Source organism: Puma concolor, chromosome A2 (assembly GCF_028749965.1).
Source record: "Puma concolor isolate L17-30 chromosome A2, mPumCon1.1.hap2, whole genome shotgun sequence".
Taxonomy (NCBI): Eukaryota; Metazoa; Chordata; class Mammalia; order Carnivora; family Felidae; genus Puma; species Puma concolor.
In genome coordinates, this window is record NC_141668.1 from 145,961,057 (window position 1) to 145,973,493 (window position 12,437).

The window sequence follows — 12,437 nt, forward strand, 5'->3', positions numbered from 1 at the left end:
TTATCATGCTTATAAAGTGTGTCTTAATAAATCAAGTTTTAAAAAGAAAAAAGGGACAGTTTAGCCATTTAAACACGAACACTATTTTTTGCTTTAAATTAAATGATGTCAGATAGCTCAAAGTCACAGTACCAAAGCACTTTTTAAATCACACTATTTAATCAACTGTTTAAATATACGGTCATATTATTAACAAAAAGCTTTCTCATTAAAATAAAAGTTCTGCTGGGGCAGCTGGCAGGCTCAATTACAAGAGCACGGAACTCTTGATCTCAGGTTCATGAGTTCAAGCCCCATGCTGGGTGTAGAGATTACTTAAGTAAATAATAGAAAGAAAGAAAAGAAAAGAAAAGAAAAGAAAAGAAAAGAAAAGAAAAGAAAAGAAAAGAAAAGAAAACAAAGAGAAAGAAAAAGAAAAGTTCTGCCTACAGATGTACAACATCCAAAAAAGACAGGAGATAATCAAAAAATAACTGAAATAACACTGGAAAAGGAGAAACTCTGAAAAGGTTTTGGGTATTTAACTGAAAAAGTCCTCTTTGAACATAATCGATGGCATAGTATTTCCAAAATTTCTCTATCTCAAGAGATACTAGACCAAATCTCCTGAAAATGGAAATATTCTATAGCCAACAAATTAGTAAATATGAGTCTCAAAAGGACATAGTCTGAATCTACCTAAAAGAGCCATGTTGGGGCACCTGGCTGAGTCTGAGTGTCTGAGTCTTGATATCAGCTCAGATTGTGATCTCACAATCATTAGATTGAGCCCTCCATAAAGGCTCTGTGCTGAGCATGGGGCCTGCTTGAAATTCTCCCTCTCTCTCTCTCTCTGCCCCTCCCCCATGTGTATACATACACATATGTTCTCTCCCTCATGAATGAATGAATGAATGAATGAATGAATGAATAAATAGGCCAGGTTAAACATGCCTTCTTTTTAACTTAATAAGTTAATGTTTATTTACTTAGAATAGGTGGTATAGTTTCAAGGTTCCAGAAATACTAAAAAAGGTATATACACTGAAAAGTCTTCCTGTCATCCTTATCTCATAAAGACAGTTTCCACCCTACCGTACTTCCACATAACCAGGTTACTAACTCCTTTATGTATAACCCTTCCAGATTTCTTTATGCATAAACAAATAAATAACAAATATGAATTCTTATTTTCTTTCTTTTGCATAAAAGGTAGATTATTGTGTATATTGTGTTATGCCCTGTTTGCTGCTTTGTTGCTTGACAATATATCTCATTCTTTTTAAAGATTCTTCAATGAAGTAGAATCTCAGAAAGTCAGTCCATTTAGTTTTATACTTTATAACTTATAATCTTCTTATGCTCATCCCAATAAAGACACACATAATATAGCTGCAATAAGAAATCTTTGGAATTTAAAAATCTTATGTGCCATTGCTATTTTTTTAATGTTTACTTATTTTTGACAGAGATCCCTGAGCAGGGGAGGGGCAAAGAGAGAAGGGGACAGAGGATCCAAAGTGGGCTCTGTGCTGACAGTAGAGAGCCTGATAATAGGGCTCAAAATCACGAACCATAAGATCATGACCTAAGCCAAAGTTGGATGCTTAACCAACTGAACCACCCAGACACCCCCTGACATTATTATTATAAAGAATTTATTGAAATATGGAATGCATACAAAGAAGTGAACAAATCAAAAGTGTATATAGCTTGATGAATCACCACTAAGTGAACACACCTTTATAACTAACCACCACCCAGGTCAAGATATAAAACATTACTAACACATCATCTATCTGATTTTTTAATATTTTATGATCTATTAGTATCTAAGACACATGTTAGAGAAATTTAATAGTACTGACTTCCTAAACTTACATTAGGGATACAGATTATGGGTTTCCTTTTCAGTTGGCTTAACCTGTTATTTATTTTAATGAAATAGTTCATATATACAAAAATAAACAGAAACATAGCAGTAAGAACTGAAGAATATTAAAATAAACTTTCATGTACCTAACACCCAGACTGAGAAGACCCCTGCCTCTCCCATAAGGGCAGGCAGTATGGCTTAATAGTTAAGAGTGCAGACTCTGGAGCCAGACTGCCTGGGTTTGATTATAGGATTTACTTCTTATTAGCAGAATGATTTGGAGTAGTTAAGATTTTCTGTACCCTTATTTATAAGCTCCTTTATTCAGAAATGAGAACAATAATAGTGCCTGCTTCACAGCACATACTCATTTAATTATGAGAATTAAATAAGTATATATTTATAAAGTATTTAAAACACTTTACAGTATACATTATGTAAAATTTAGCTATTTTTATATCCATTCTCTGCCTCCCTCTCAAGGAAATATTCATCATTCTATTACTATATAGGAAGTAACATATATATATATGAAAAAGTATCATGATTTCTAAGTTCTATATTAACTGGCATCATAGTCTATTCCTTTGCAACTTACTTTTTTCACTCAACATTTCTGAGATTCATCTGCATTGATAATGTACAGCTATTGTTTATTCATGTTCACTCTTGTACAGTATTCCATGGTATAAATTAACAGAAGTACTTACATATTCATGTTGATGAACATCTGGGTTACTTCCAGTTTTTTGCTATTACAGAAAATACTATGAAAAACTGCTTGAGGGGCATCTGGATGGCTCAGCTAGTTAAGTGTCCAACTTCAGCTCAGGTCATGATCTCACTACTCATGATTTTGAGTCCCGTATTGGGCTCTGTGCTGACAGCTCAGAGCCTGGAGCCTGTTTCAGATTTTGTCTCCCTCTTTCTCTGTCCCTCCCCAACTTGTGCTCTATCTCTGTCTCTAATATAAACATTAAACATAAAAATTTTTAAAAAGTTCTCTACCTCTTCCTCTGCCCTTTCCTACTTGTGTGCACACATGCTCTTTCTCTTTAAAAAAAAAAAAAAATGCTTGAACATGTCTCCTGATGCAGATATAAAGATGTTTTTGTAGTGTATATACTACACTTAGGTAAAGAACTGCTATCTCATTAGGTATACACAAGCATTATAATAATGTCAAATTGTTTATCAAAATAGTTATATTAGAGCATTACACACTTTTATTAATAAAGAAAGGTCTAAAATCAATTATTTAAGCTTCCAATTTAAGAAACAGAAGAGAATATCAAACAGAAAAAAAGCAGAAAGAAGCATATAATAAAGGTAAGAACATAAATCCATGAAAGAGAAAACAGAAAAATAACAGAAAAAAACATATTTAAAATAATTGAATATTTAACATCAATAAAGTTGAAAAACTTCTGGCTATAGTAATAAAACAAAAAAAGAGAGAAAAGACACAATACTGGGAATGAGAGAGGTAACATCATTATAGAATCTAGAGATACTGAAAGGGTAATCAGGTAATGTTATGAATAATTTTATGCCAATTGACCCAACAACTTCGATGAAATAGATAAATTTCTTTAAAGACACAAACTATCAAAATTAACTCTACAATAAATAAGTAACCCGAAAAGCTCTGTATCTGTCAAAGAAACTGAATTTATAGTTTAAAACTTTCCACATGCAAAAAAATAAATAAATAAAATACAAACCTACATGACTTCATTAGTGAATTCTACCAAGTATTTAAGACTAACCTTTCATGAATAGATATGCAAAAATCCTTGACAAAATTTAAGCAGATCACATCCAGTAGCATATTAAAAAAATACAGTATAATCAGGTGGAGTTTATTCCAGGAATGCAAAGTTGATTTAATATTCAAAAGTCAATCAGGGTTTAACTCATCAAATCAATAACAGAGCATGGGAGTTCCTCTACAGTGTCGTCCATACTTGATATCATCCAACTTTTTTTTAAATCAAACTCAACACCCAAAAAACAAATAACCCAATAAAGAAATGGGCAAAAGACATGAATAGACACTTTTCCAAAGAAGACATCCAGATGGCCAACCGACACATGAAAAAATGCTCAACATCACTCATCATCAGGGAAATACAAATCAAAACCATAATGAGAGACTAACCACCTCACACCTGTCAGAATGGCTAAAATTAACAACTCAGGCAACAACAGATATTGGTGAGGATGTGGAGTAAGAGGAACCCTTTTGCACTGCTGGTGGGAATGCAAACTGGTATAGCCACTCTGGAAAACAGGATGGAGGCTCCTCAAAAAATTAAAAATAGAACTACCCTATGACCCAGCAACTGCACTACTAGGTATTTATCCAAAGGATACAGGTGTGCTGTTTCGAAGGGACACATGCACCCCCATGTTTACAGTAGCACTATCGACAATAGCCAAAACATGGAAAGAGCTCAAATGTCCACTGACTGATGAATGGATAAAGAAGGTGTGCTGTGTGTGTGTGTGTGTGTGTGTGTGTGTACACACACACACACACACACACACACACACACACACACACACACACACCGGAATATTACTCAGCAATGAAAAAGAATGAAATCTTGCCATTTACAACAACATGGATGGAACTAGAGCGTATTATGCTAAGCAAGATAAGTCTGTCAGAAAAAGACATGATTTCACTCATATGTGGAATTTAAGGCACAAAACAGATGAACATAAGGGAAGGGAAGGAAAAATAATATAAAAACAGAGATGGAGACAATCCATAAAAGACTCTTAAATACACAGAACAAACTGAGGGTTGCTGGAGGGAAGGTGGGTGGGGGGATAGGTTAAATGGGTGATGGGTATTAAAGAGGGCACCTGTTGTGTTGATTACTGGATGTTATATGTAAGTGATGGATGAATCACTAAATTCTACTCCCGAAACTAATATTACACCGTATGCTAACTAGAATTTAAATAAAAACTGGAAACATTAAAAAAACTAAATTAAATTAAAAACCACAACAAAAATAATAAAGGCAGAAGAATGTTTTGTTTTTTCTTTTTTAAGTTCATTTATTTATTTTGAGAGAGAGAGACAACAAGTGAAGAAGGGGCAGGGGCGGTGGAGACAGTATCTGAAGCAGGCTCTGCGCTGACAGCAGAGAGCCCATCGCAGGGCTTGAACCCACAACCTGTGAGATCACGACCTGAGCCAAAGGTGGACACTCAACAGACTAGTCGAGCCACCCAGGCACCCCTATCCAACTTTTTAAAGTTTATCCCCCCAGTAATCTGCACACGGCACGGAGCTCAAACTCACGACCCTGAGATCAAGGTCTCTTGCCCTACTGACGGAGCCAGCCAGGCACTCCAAAATTATCCAACTTTTTAAATGAGCATAAATGGAACTGAAGGTTTAAGTTTACAATTTCCTAGTTATGCTGAACATCTTGCGTTAGTTTATTGGTCATTCTTATTTCTTCTGTGAAATTCTTATTTGTGTTAACCATTTTTTTTCTCTTGGGTTGTGTCTTTTTTGTTAATTTGAACAAATCCTTTCTATATTCTAGACACTTATCCTTTATACGTGATGTGTTTTACAAATATCTTCCCCTAGTTTTTTTTCCTTCTTCACTTTTTTCATTCTTAATGAAAAAGATAATTTTAATGTATTTGCATTATCAATCTTTTATTTCAATTACGCTTCTTTGTGAATTTTTTATAATATATCCTTCCCTACCCCAAGGTCATAAAGATATTTCACACTCTCTTCCAAGAGGCTTAAAAAAAAAGGGGGGGCAGAGGCACTTGGGTGGCTCAGTCTGTTAAGCATCTGATTCTTGATTTTGGCTCAGGTCATACCCTCACAGTTTGTGGGATTGAGCCCTGTGTCTGCGCTATTGGCACAGAGCCTGCCTGGGATTCTCTCTCTCATCCCTCTCTGTTCCTCCCCCCATTCTCTCTTTCTCTCTCATTAAATAAACAACATTAAAAATAAATTAAAAAGACAAATTTCTAAAGTTAGTAGTACTTCTAGAATTTCTTTGGAGATGGGACAACTAGGTAGCATTGGCTGAGCATCTGACTTCAGCTCAGGTCATGATCTCACAGCTGGTGGATTCAAACACCATGTCAGGCTCTGTGCTGACAGTTCAGAGCCTGGAGCCTGTTTCAGATTCTGTGTCTCCCTCTCTCTCTGCCCCTCCCCTGCTAGTGCTCTGTCTCTCTCTCAAAAATAAGCAAACAACAAAAAAAATTTTTTTCAGAATTTCTTTGGAGAAACGTAGTATGTTGGTAATAAGTGTTTTAACCACCTACTAAATACTAGGCATTGCACCTATATTGTAGGGCTACAAGGCAGTAAAGCCTATTACACTTACCTTTAAGAACATAAATTATTTTTATTATTATTATTCAAGAACTAAGGCAGCATAACATAATCAAGTGTTAAGTTTTATGATAAACATGACCAAAGTTCAAAATATTATGAAAAGGAATTAATCAGTGAGAATTGTGGCAATCAGTAAAATCTCATGAAGAAGAGCATTAAACTTTCACTTAATTCTGACTTAGAATAACAACAAACACTAGAATTTATCTAAAACATACTGATATTTAAAATAGCCAACAGAGGGGCGCCTGGGTGGCTCAGTCAGTTAAGCCACCGACTTCAGCTCGGGTCACGATCTCGGGGTCTGTGAGTTCGAGCCCCGCGTCGGGCTCTGGGCTGATGGCTCAGAGCCTGGAGCCTGCTTCCGATTCTGTGTCTCCCTCTCTCTCTGCCCCTCCCCCATTCATGCTCTCTCTCTGTCTCAAAAATAAATAAACTTAAATAAAATAAAATAAAATAAAATAAAATAAAATAGCCAACAGAGGGGCAAGTGGGTGGCTCAGTTGGTTAAGCGTCCGACTTCAGCTCAGGTCATGATGTCACAGTTCCTGGGTTCAAGCCCCGTGTCGGGCTCTGTGCTGACAACTCAGAGCCTGGAGACTGCTTCATATTCTGTGTCTCCTTCTCTCTCTGCCCCTCCCCTGCTCATGCTCTGCTTCTCTTTCTCTGCCTCTCTCTCTCTCTCTCTCTCTCTCTCTCAAAAATAAACATAAAAACAATTTAAAAATAATACTATTTAAATAATAAAAATTTTAAAATAATACTATTTAAAAATAGTCAACAGAGGGGTACCAGGGTGGCTCAGTCAGTTAAGCGTCTGATTCTTGATTTCAGCTCAGGTTGTGATCTCCTGGTTCATGGCATCAAGTCCCACATAGAGAGCTCTGTGCTGAAAATGTGGGGCCTGCTTGGGATTCTCTCCCTCTCTCTTTCTCAAAATAAATAAATAAACATTTTAAAATAATAAAAAATAAAATGGCAGCTCTTTCTGCCCACAGGTCCTGTCCACATGTTTTAATAAAATCACCTTTTGTGCACCTAAATAAATAAATAAAATTTAAAAATAAAAAATAAAACAGCCAACAGATAAGGGCGCCTAGATGGCTCAGTGGGCTAAGTGTCCGACTTCAACTAGGGTCATGATGTCATGGTTCTGTGAGTTCAAGCCCCGCATCAGGCTCTCTGCTGTGAGCGCTAAACCCACTTCAGATCCTCTGTGTCCCTCTCTCTCTGCCCCTCCCCCACTCATACTGTCTCTCTCAAAAAACAAACATTAAAAAAAAATAGCCAACAGATAAAAACCATAAAGTCTGAATTCATGCAAACTTGCATGTGATAGCAAAATAAAATGGAAAATATAAGTAAAAATGTAAAACATAAATAAACATTATATTGCTTAAGGGCTTTATATAAATCAGATTTACCCAGCTCAACTCTGCACACGACCGGGAAATTCAAAATTCAAAAGCAAAAGGCAGCTAGCAGGTTAAGTGAGTTGGATAACAGAATTAACTCCTACTATCAGAATATTACATAGTCATAAAACTGGAGCTATGACATTGATTCCAGAAAAGAGAGTACCCTTTCTAGCAAGTCTTTTTAAAAGTGACTGAACTTAAAAACCTGAAGAGTTTTTTTCCAACCTCAACATTCAGATACGAACACTCTATTTTGTTTTGGGGGAATAATATTTTGAAAGCAGGACTTAAATATCAGAATTCAATACTTTATAAGTGAAGCATAGCAGGTAATAGGTTATCAGTAGGCCTATAACAAAGCAGTCATTTCAGAAAATAATTCTTAAAATTTATAATTTACTAGCACACCTAAACCTCTAAACTGGTAAAATGACAAAGCAATAATAACAAAAAGTAATAAAAGTAGGAAGGAATAATGACTAATTTTTACAACACAACCACATAATATTTGAAAGTGCTTTTTAATCACTTTCTCACACATTAACAGTTTACCTATTGTTATATCAGCTTTCAAAACAGTTGCAGCTAAAACAAAGGATAAAATTTTGATTCAATTCTCAAATCAGGTCACTGGTGAGGGAAGTGGGAGGGAAGAATTATTAAAAGCGAGTACAATGCCAATAAACTTAACTGATGCTTATCTGAAAACTGCCTCCACAACTGGCAATTATGAACCAAAAACTCAGCTTAGAGCATCAATTTAAAATGGTAAGACTAGCACTACCACATAAGGTTTATGTTTCAAAATGTTTTTCTACTGAAATTCTAATATATGTTCTATCACTTAACACCTGCCTCTGACTTGGATATTCACATGCATTATTTTCTTCATCATTATATTTGTAACTTCATTCATTTTTCATTTAAATATTAAATCTGTATTTCTGGGAATATCAGAAATGGTATTTAAGTGAATTTATTCCAGGGGCACCTGGCTCAGTCGGTTAAGAGTCCGACTCTTGCTCTCAGCTCAGGTCATGATCTGACCATTGGTGAGATCCAGCCCAGGTTGGTGAGATCGAGCCCCGCGGATCTCTGCACTGACAACGTGGAGCCTGCTTGGGATTCTCTCTCTGCCCTTCCTCTCCCCCTCCCTCAGAATAAGTAAACTTAAAAAATAAATACATAAATGGATTTATTCCAGAATTTAAAATGACTGACAAAAGAAATATACCTTAAAATGATGAATACAAGCACAATCTTTTCATGTGCCAAGAGAGAAGCAATCTTGAAAATAAGAACTCATACCCTGGAACCTTTAAATCTTGTCTACTCACTATACCTATGAATCCAATCTTCACTTTCCAATCACCCTATTTATGAAGTCAGCATATTAAAGCAGATGAGGGTTTTATAACCCACTGTAAAACATATCAGTTTAGTTATTAGAGTTACCTGGGAAGATTAAGGGGCAGTTTGGCTTTTTCCAAAGTTGCATGCAAATCCAAGATTCTTACTTCCAAGGTTTGTGCCTTGGTTCCCTCAATGTTTCTGTCCTACTGCTCCAGCAACCTTTGTACCTCTACAGCCTTCCTGAAATGGAACCTGATTTAGGTTTACCTCTACCATTTAATAGAAACTATCTGGTCAATCCAGTAGTAGAGCTCCTTAACACACAACTGTCTCCTGACTACCTTTCTGGGCTGATGACTTCTTATGTAGACCTTTTTGCACCCAGAACATCTGTTATCTTCTACCCTAAATCTTCAGGGTCTAGTTCAAGTCCCCCTTTTTAGACAAACAAGCCTTTACTACCTTAATCATATAGCTCTCTTAATTTCACTTAAAACTTCATTCTTTCCTAATTTGTTCATGGGAGTTAGTTTTGGCTTCCTAATTAAACTATAAGCTCCTCAAAGACTGACGTAACATCTTTGTTTTTATGTTTTACTATGAACTGCTTCATGAATTTGCGTGTCATCCCTGTGCAGGGACCATGCTAATCTTCTATCATTCTAATTTTAGTATATGAGCTGCCAAAGTGAGCATTTTTTAATTAAAAAAAAAATTTTTTTATGTTTATTTAAGCAATCTTTACATCCAACATGGGACTTGAACTCATGACCTTGAGATCAAGAGCTGCATGTTCCACCAACTGAACCAGCCACGCACCCCTGAAGTAATATCTTAATACCTTCATCATGTCCCATTTGCCTAACGCAGAATATGCACTCTTTCACATGTTCCCTGATTGACTGACTAGATTCTCATCATATTACTCATTCAGCTCCTTTCATTTCAAATCTTCAAGTAAGGCAAACCAAGTATGCTACTGATTTTTATTGCTATTACCAGGGAAACTCTACAAACTAGGTAGTATTGGATAATGAATATTAATTATAAGACTATTTGAACTATTTTTACACACAACAGTTCTGACACCAAATGCATGGTGTCTTCCAACACCACTCTCCAACTCTCTAATACAAGCCGGATGTCCTACAATTCCATTCTACACTATCTACCTGGAATTAATGTTGGATCCCACAAGTTAAGGGCTCAGTCCCACAAGATTGCATCCAGTTGAGATGCCAGTCAAAAGTCCCAAGTTGTTAGTGATGCTTCCAACCAATCAGCTATAAATTCAGAGGATTCCTAATTCACTCCTCAGTTTTGATAATTCATTAAAACGACTCGCAGAACTCAGGAAAGTGCTTTACTTACTATTACCGGTTTATTATAGAGGATACAACTCAGGAACAGCCAAATGGAAGAGATGGGCAAGGTATGGGGGAAGGGGCTTCTATGCCCCCTCTGTCCTGGTGAGCCACCCTCCCAGTACCTTGTAGTGTTTACCAAACCTAAAGGAGCTACATTGCCTCCCCTCTTGCCAGCAGTGCTCAACTACTCCAAAGACTTGGTAGCTCTATTTTCTCCTTCCCAACTGCATTTCCCAGAAAACACCATTCTCTGTTAGGCTTTTCTGCCTCAAACACATACTATTCCCTTGGGCTGGAAAGCCCTGCCCTTTTTTTTTTTTTAAGATCTTATTTTTAAGTAATCTCTACACCCAATGTAGGGTTTGAATTTACAACCCCGAGATCAAGAGTCCCACGCTCTACCGAGCCAGCCAGGTGCCCTCAGAATGCCCTGCTCTTTCTTTTATCCAGCTAGCAAAACCCTACTCACTCTTTAAACAGCAATGTAAAACAACTTTCTCTATGAAGTCCCTTCCTTCCTTCCACATTTTCTGCCCCCAGTCTTGGGGGAAGGAACACATCACTCCCTTAGCTACTCAGAAACAATCATTAAGAAATATTTCTATTGTTAGACTTATTTGTATTATATTTTTCAGTGCTACTTACTGGGCACTATACCACAATGCAAGCATTAAACAGTCAGATACTTGTTAAAGAATAGGAATGCATAATGGTCACAATCTAAGTTCAACTATAAGTGAATAATTTATTCTAGTCAAGACAACATCATTCATTCTAATAATCTTTTATCCACCCTCTATATGTCTGCATACCCAAAAGATTCACTGATGACACTCCTATGTTTACTGCAGCGTTATTTACAATAGCCAAGATATGGAAGCAACCCAAGTGTCCACTTGACAGATGAATAAAGAAGATGTAGTGTGTGTATACACACACACACACACACACACACACACACACACACACACACAGTGGAATATTACTCAGCCATAAAAAAAAAAAAGATTTTGCCATCTGTGACAACATGGATAGACCTAGAGGGTATTTTGCTAAGTGAAATAAGCCAGATAGAGAAAGACAAATAGTACATGATTCCACCTACATGTGGAACCAAAAAAAAAAACCAAAATAAATGAATAAACAAACAAACAAAAAGCGGAAAAAGACCCATATATACAGAGAGCAAACTGATGGTTGCCAGAGGGGAGGAATGTGGAGGGATGGGCAAAATGGATGAAGAGGAGTGGGAGATACAAGCTTCTAGTTATGGAATGAATAGTCACGCAGATAAAAGGTACAGCACAGGGAACATGGTATTGTAACAGCATTGTATGGTGACAGATGGTAATAGGAACACTTGTGTTCAGCATAGCACAATATATAGAGCAGTACAATCACTATGTTGTACACCTGAAACTAATGTAACACTGTATGTCAACTATACTTCAATTAAAAAAAAGATTCACTGGTAAATAAATTACCTTACGCTTCCCAGATTCAGACTGGAGCTTTTAAACTGTATCTTTCCACCATTTCCCAACTCCCACATTAAAACCTTGATAGTACAACTCGTCAGTAATATCAGAACTGTGCATATTAATAAACATTTCAATATTGGAAACCCTCTCCATCTACTAAAGTTTTTAGAACAAACGTCTACCAATAAGGTACACTAAGGAAGTAGTGACAAATATTAAGCTACATGGCACTTCAAAAGCAGCTCTGCTAATCCCACCCACATTTGAACAGTTGTTCTGCACTCTTCTACTTCCTACACCCTAATCTGTTTTCACTAACCTATTACTCCATCTAGCATTCTTTTTTTTTAGAAGAGCTTTTTTGAGATATAGTTCATACGCCACACAATTCACTGATTTAAAGTGTACATTTCGGAGTGGTGCAACCATCACCGCAATCAATTTCATAACATTTTCGTCATCTCAAAAAGAAACCCATACCATTTAGCAGTCACTCTCTGTATTAGTCAGGGTTCTTAAGAGAAACAGGACCAATAAATAGGATGTGTGTATATAAACAGAGAGATTTATTTC

General features: G+C 36.4%; 1 protein-coding gene and 1 non-coding gene across 32 annotated transcripts in view; both read right to left on the reverse strand.

The window, feature by feature from the left end:
- The window catches only part of SLMAP (sarcolemma associated protein), a 150,368-nt gene that overhangs the window by 126,715 nt on the left and 11,216 nt on the right, over positions 1–12,437 (reverse strand). The window lies entirely within an intron of this gene.
- LOC112853076 (U6 spliceosomal RNA) lies at positions 9,610–9,712 on the reverse strand. The gene has a single exon (XR_003222884.1). It is a non-coding gene; the product is annotated as a U6 spliceosomal RNA (small nuclear RNA).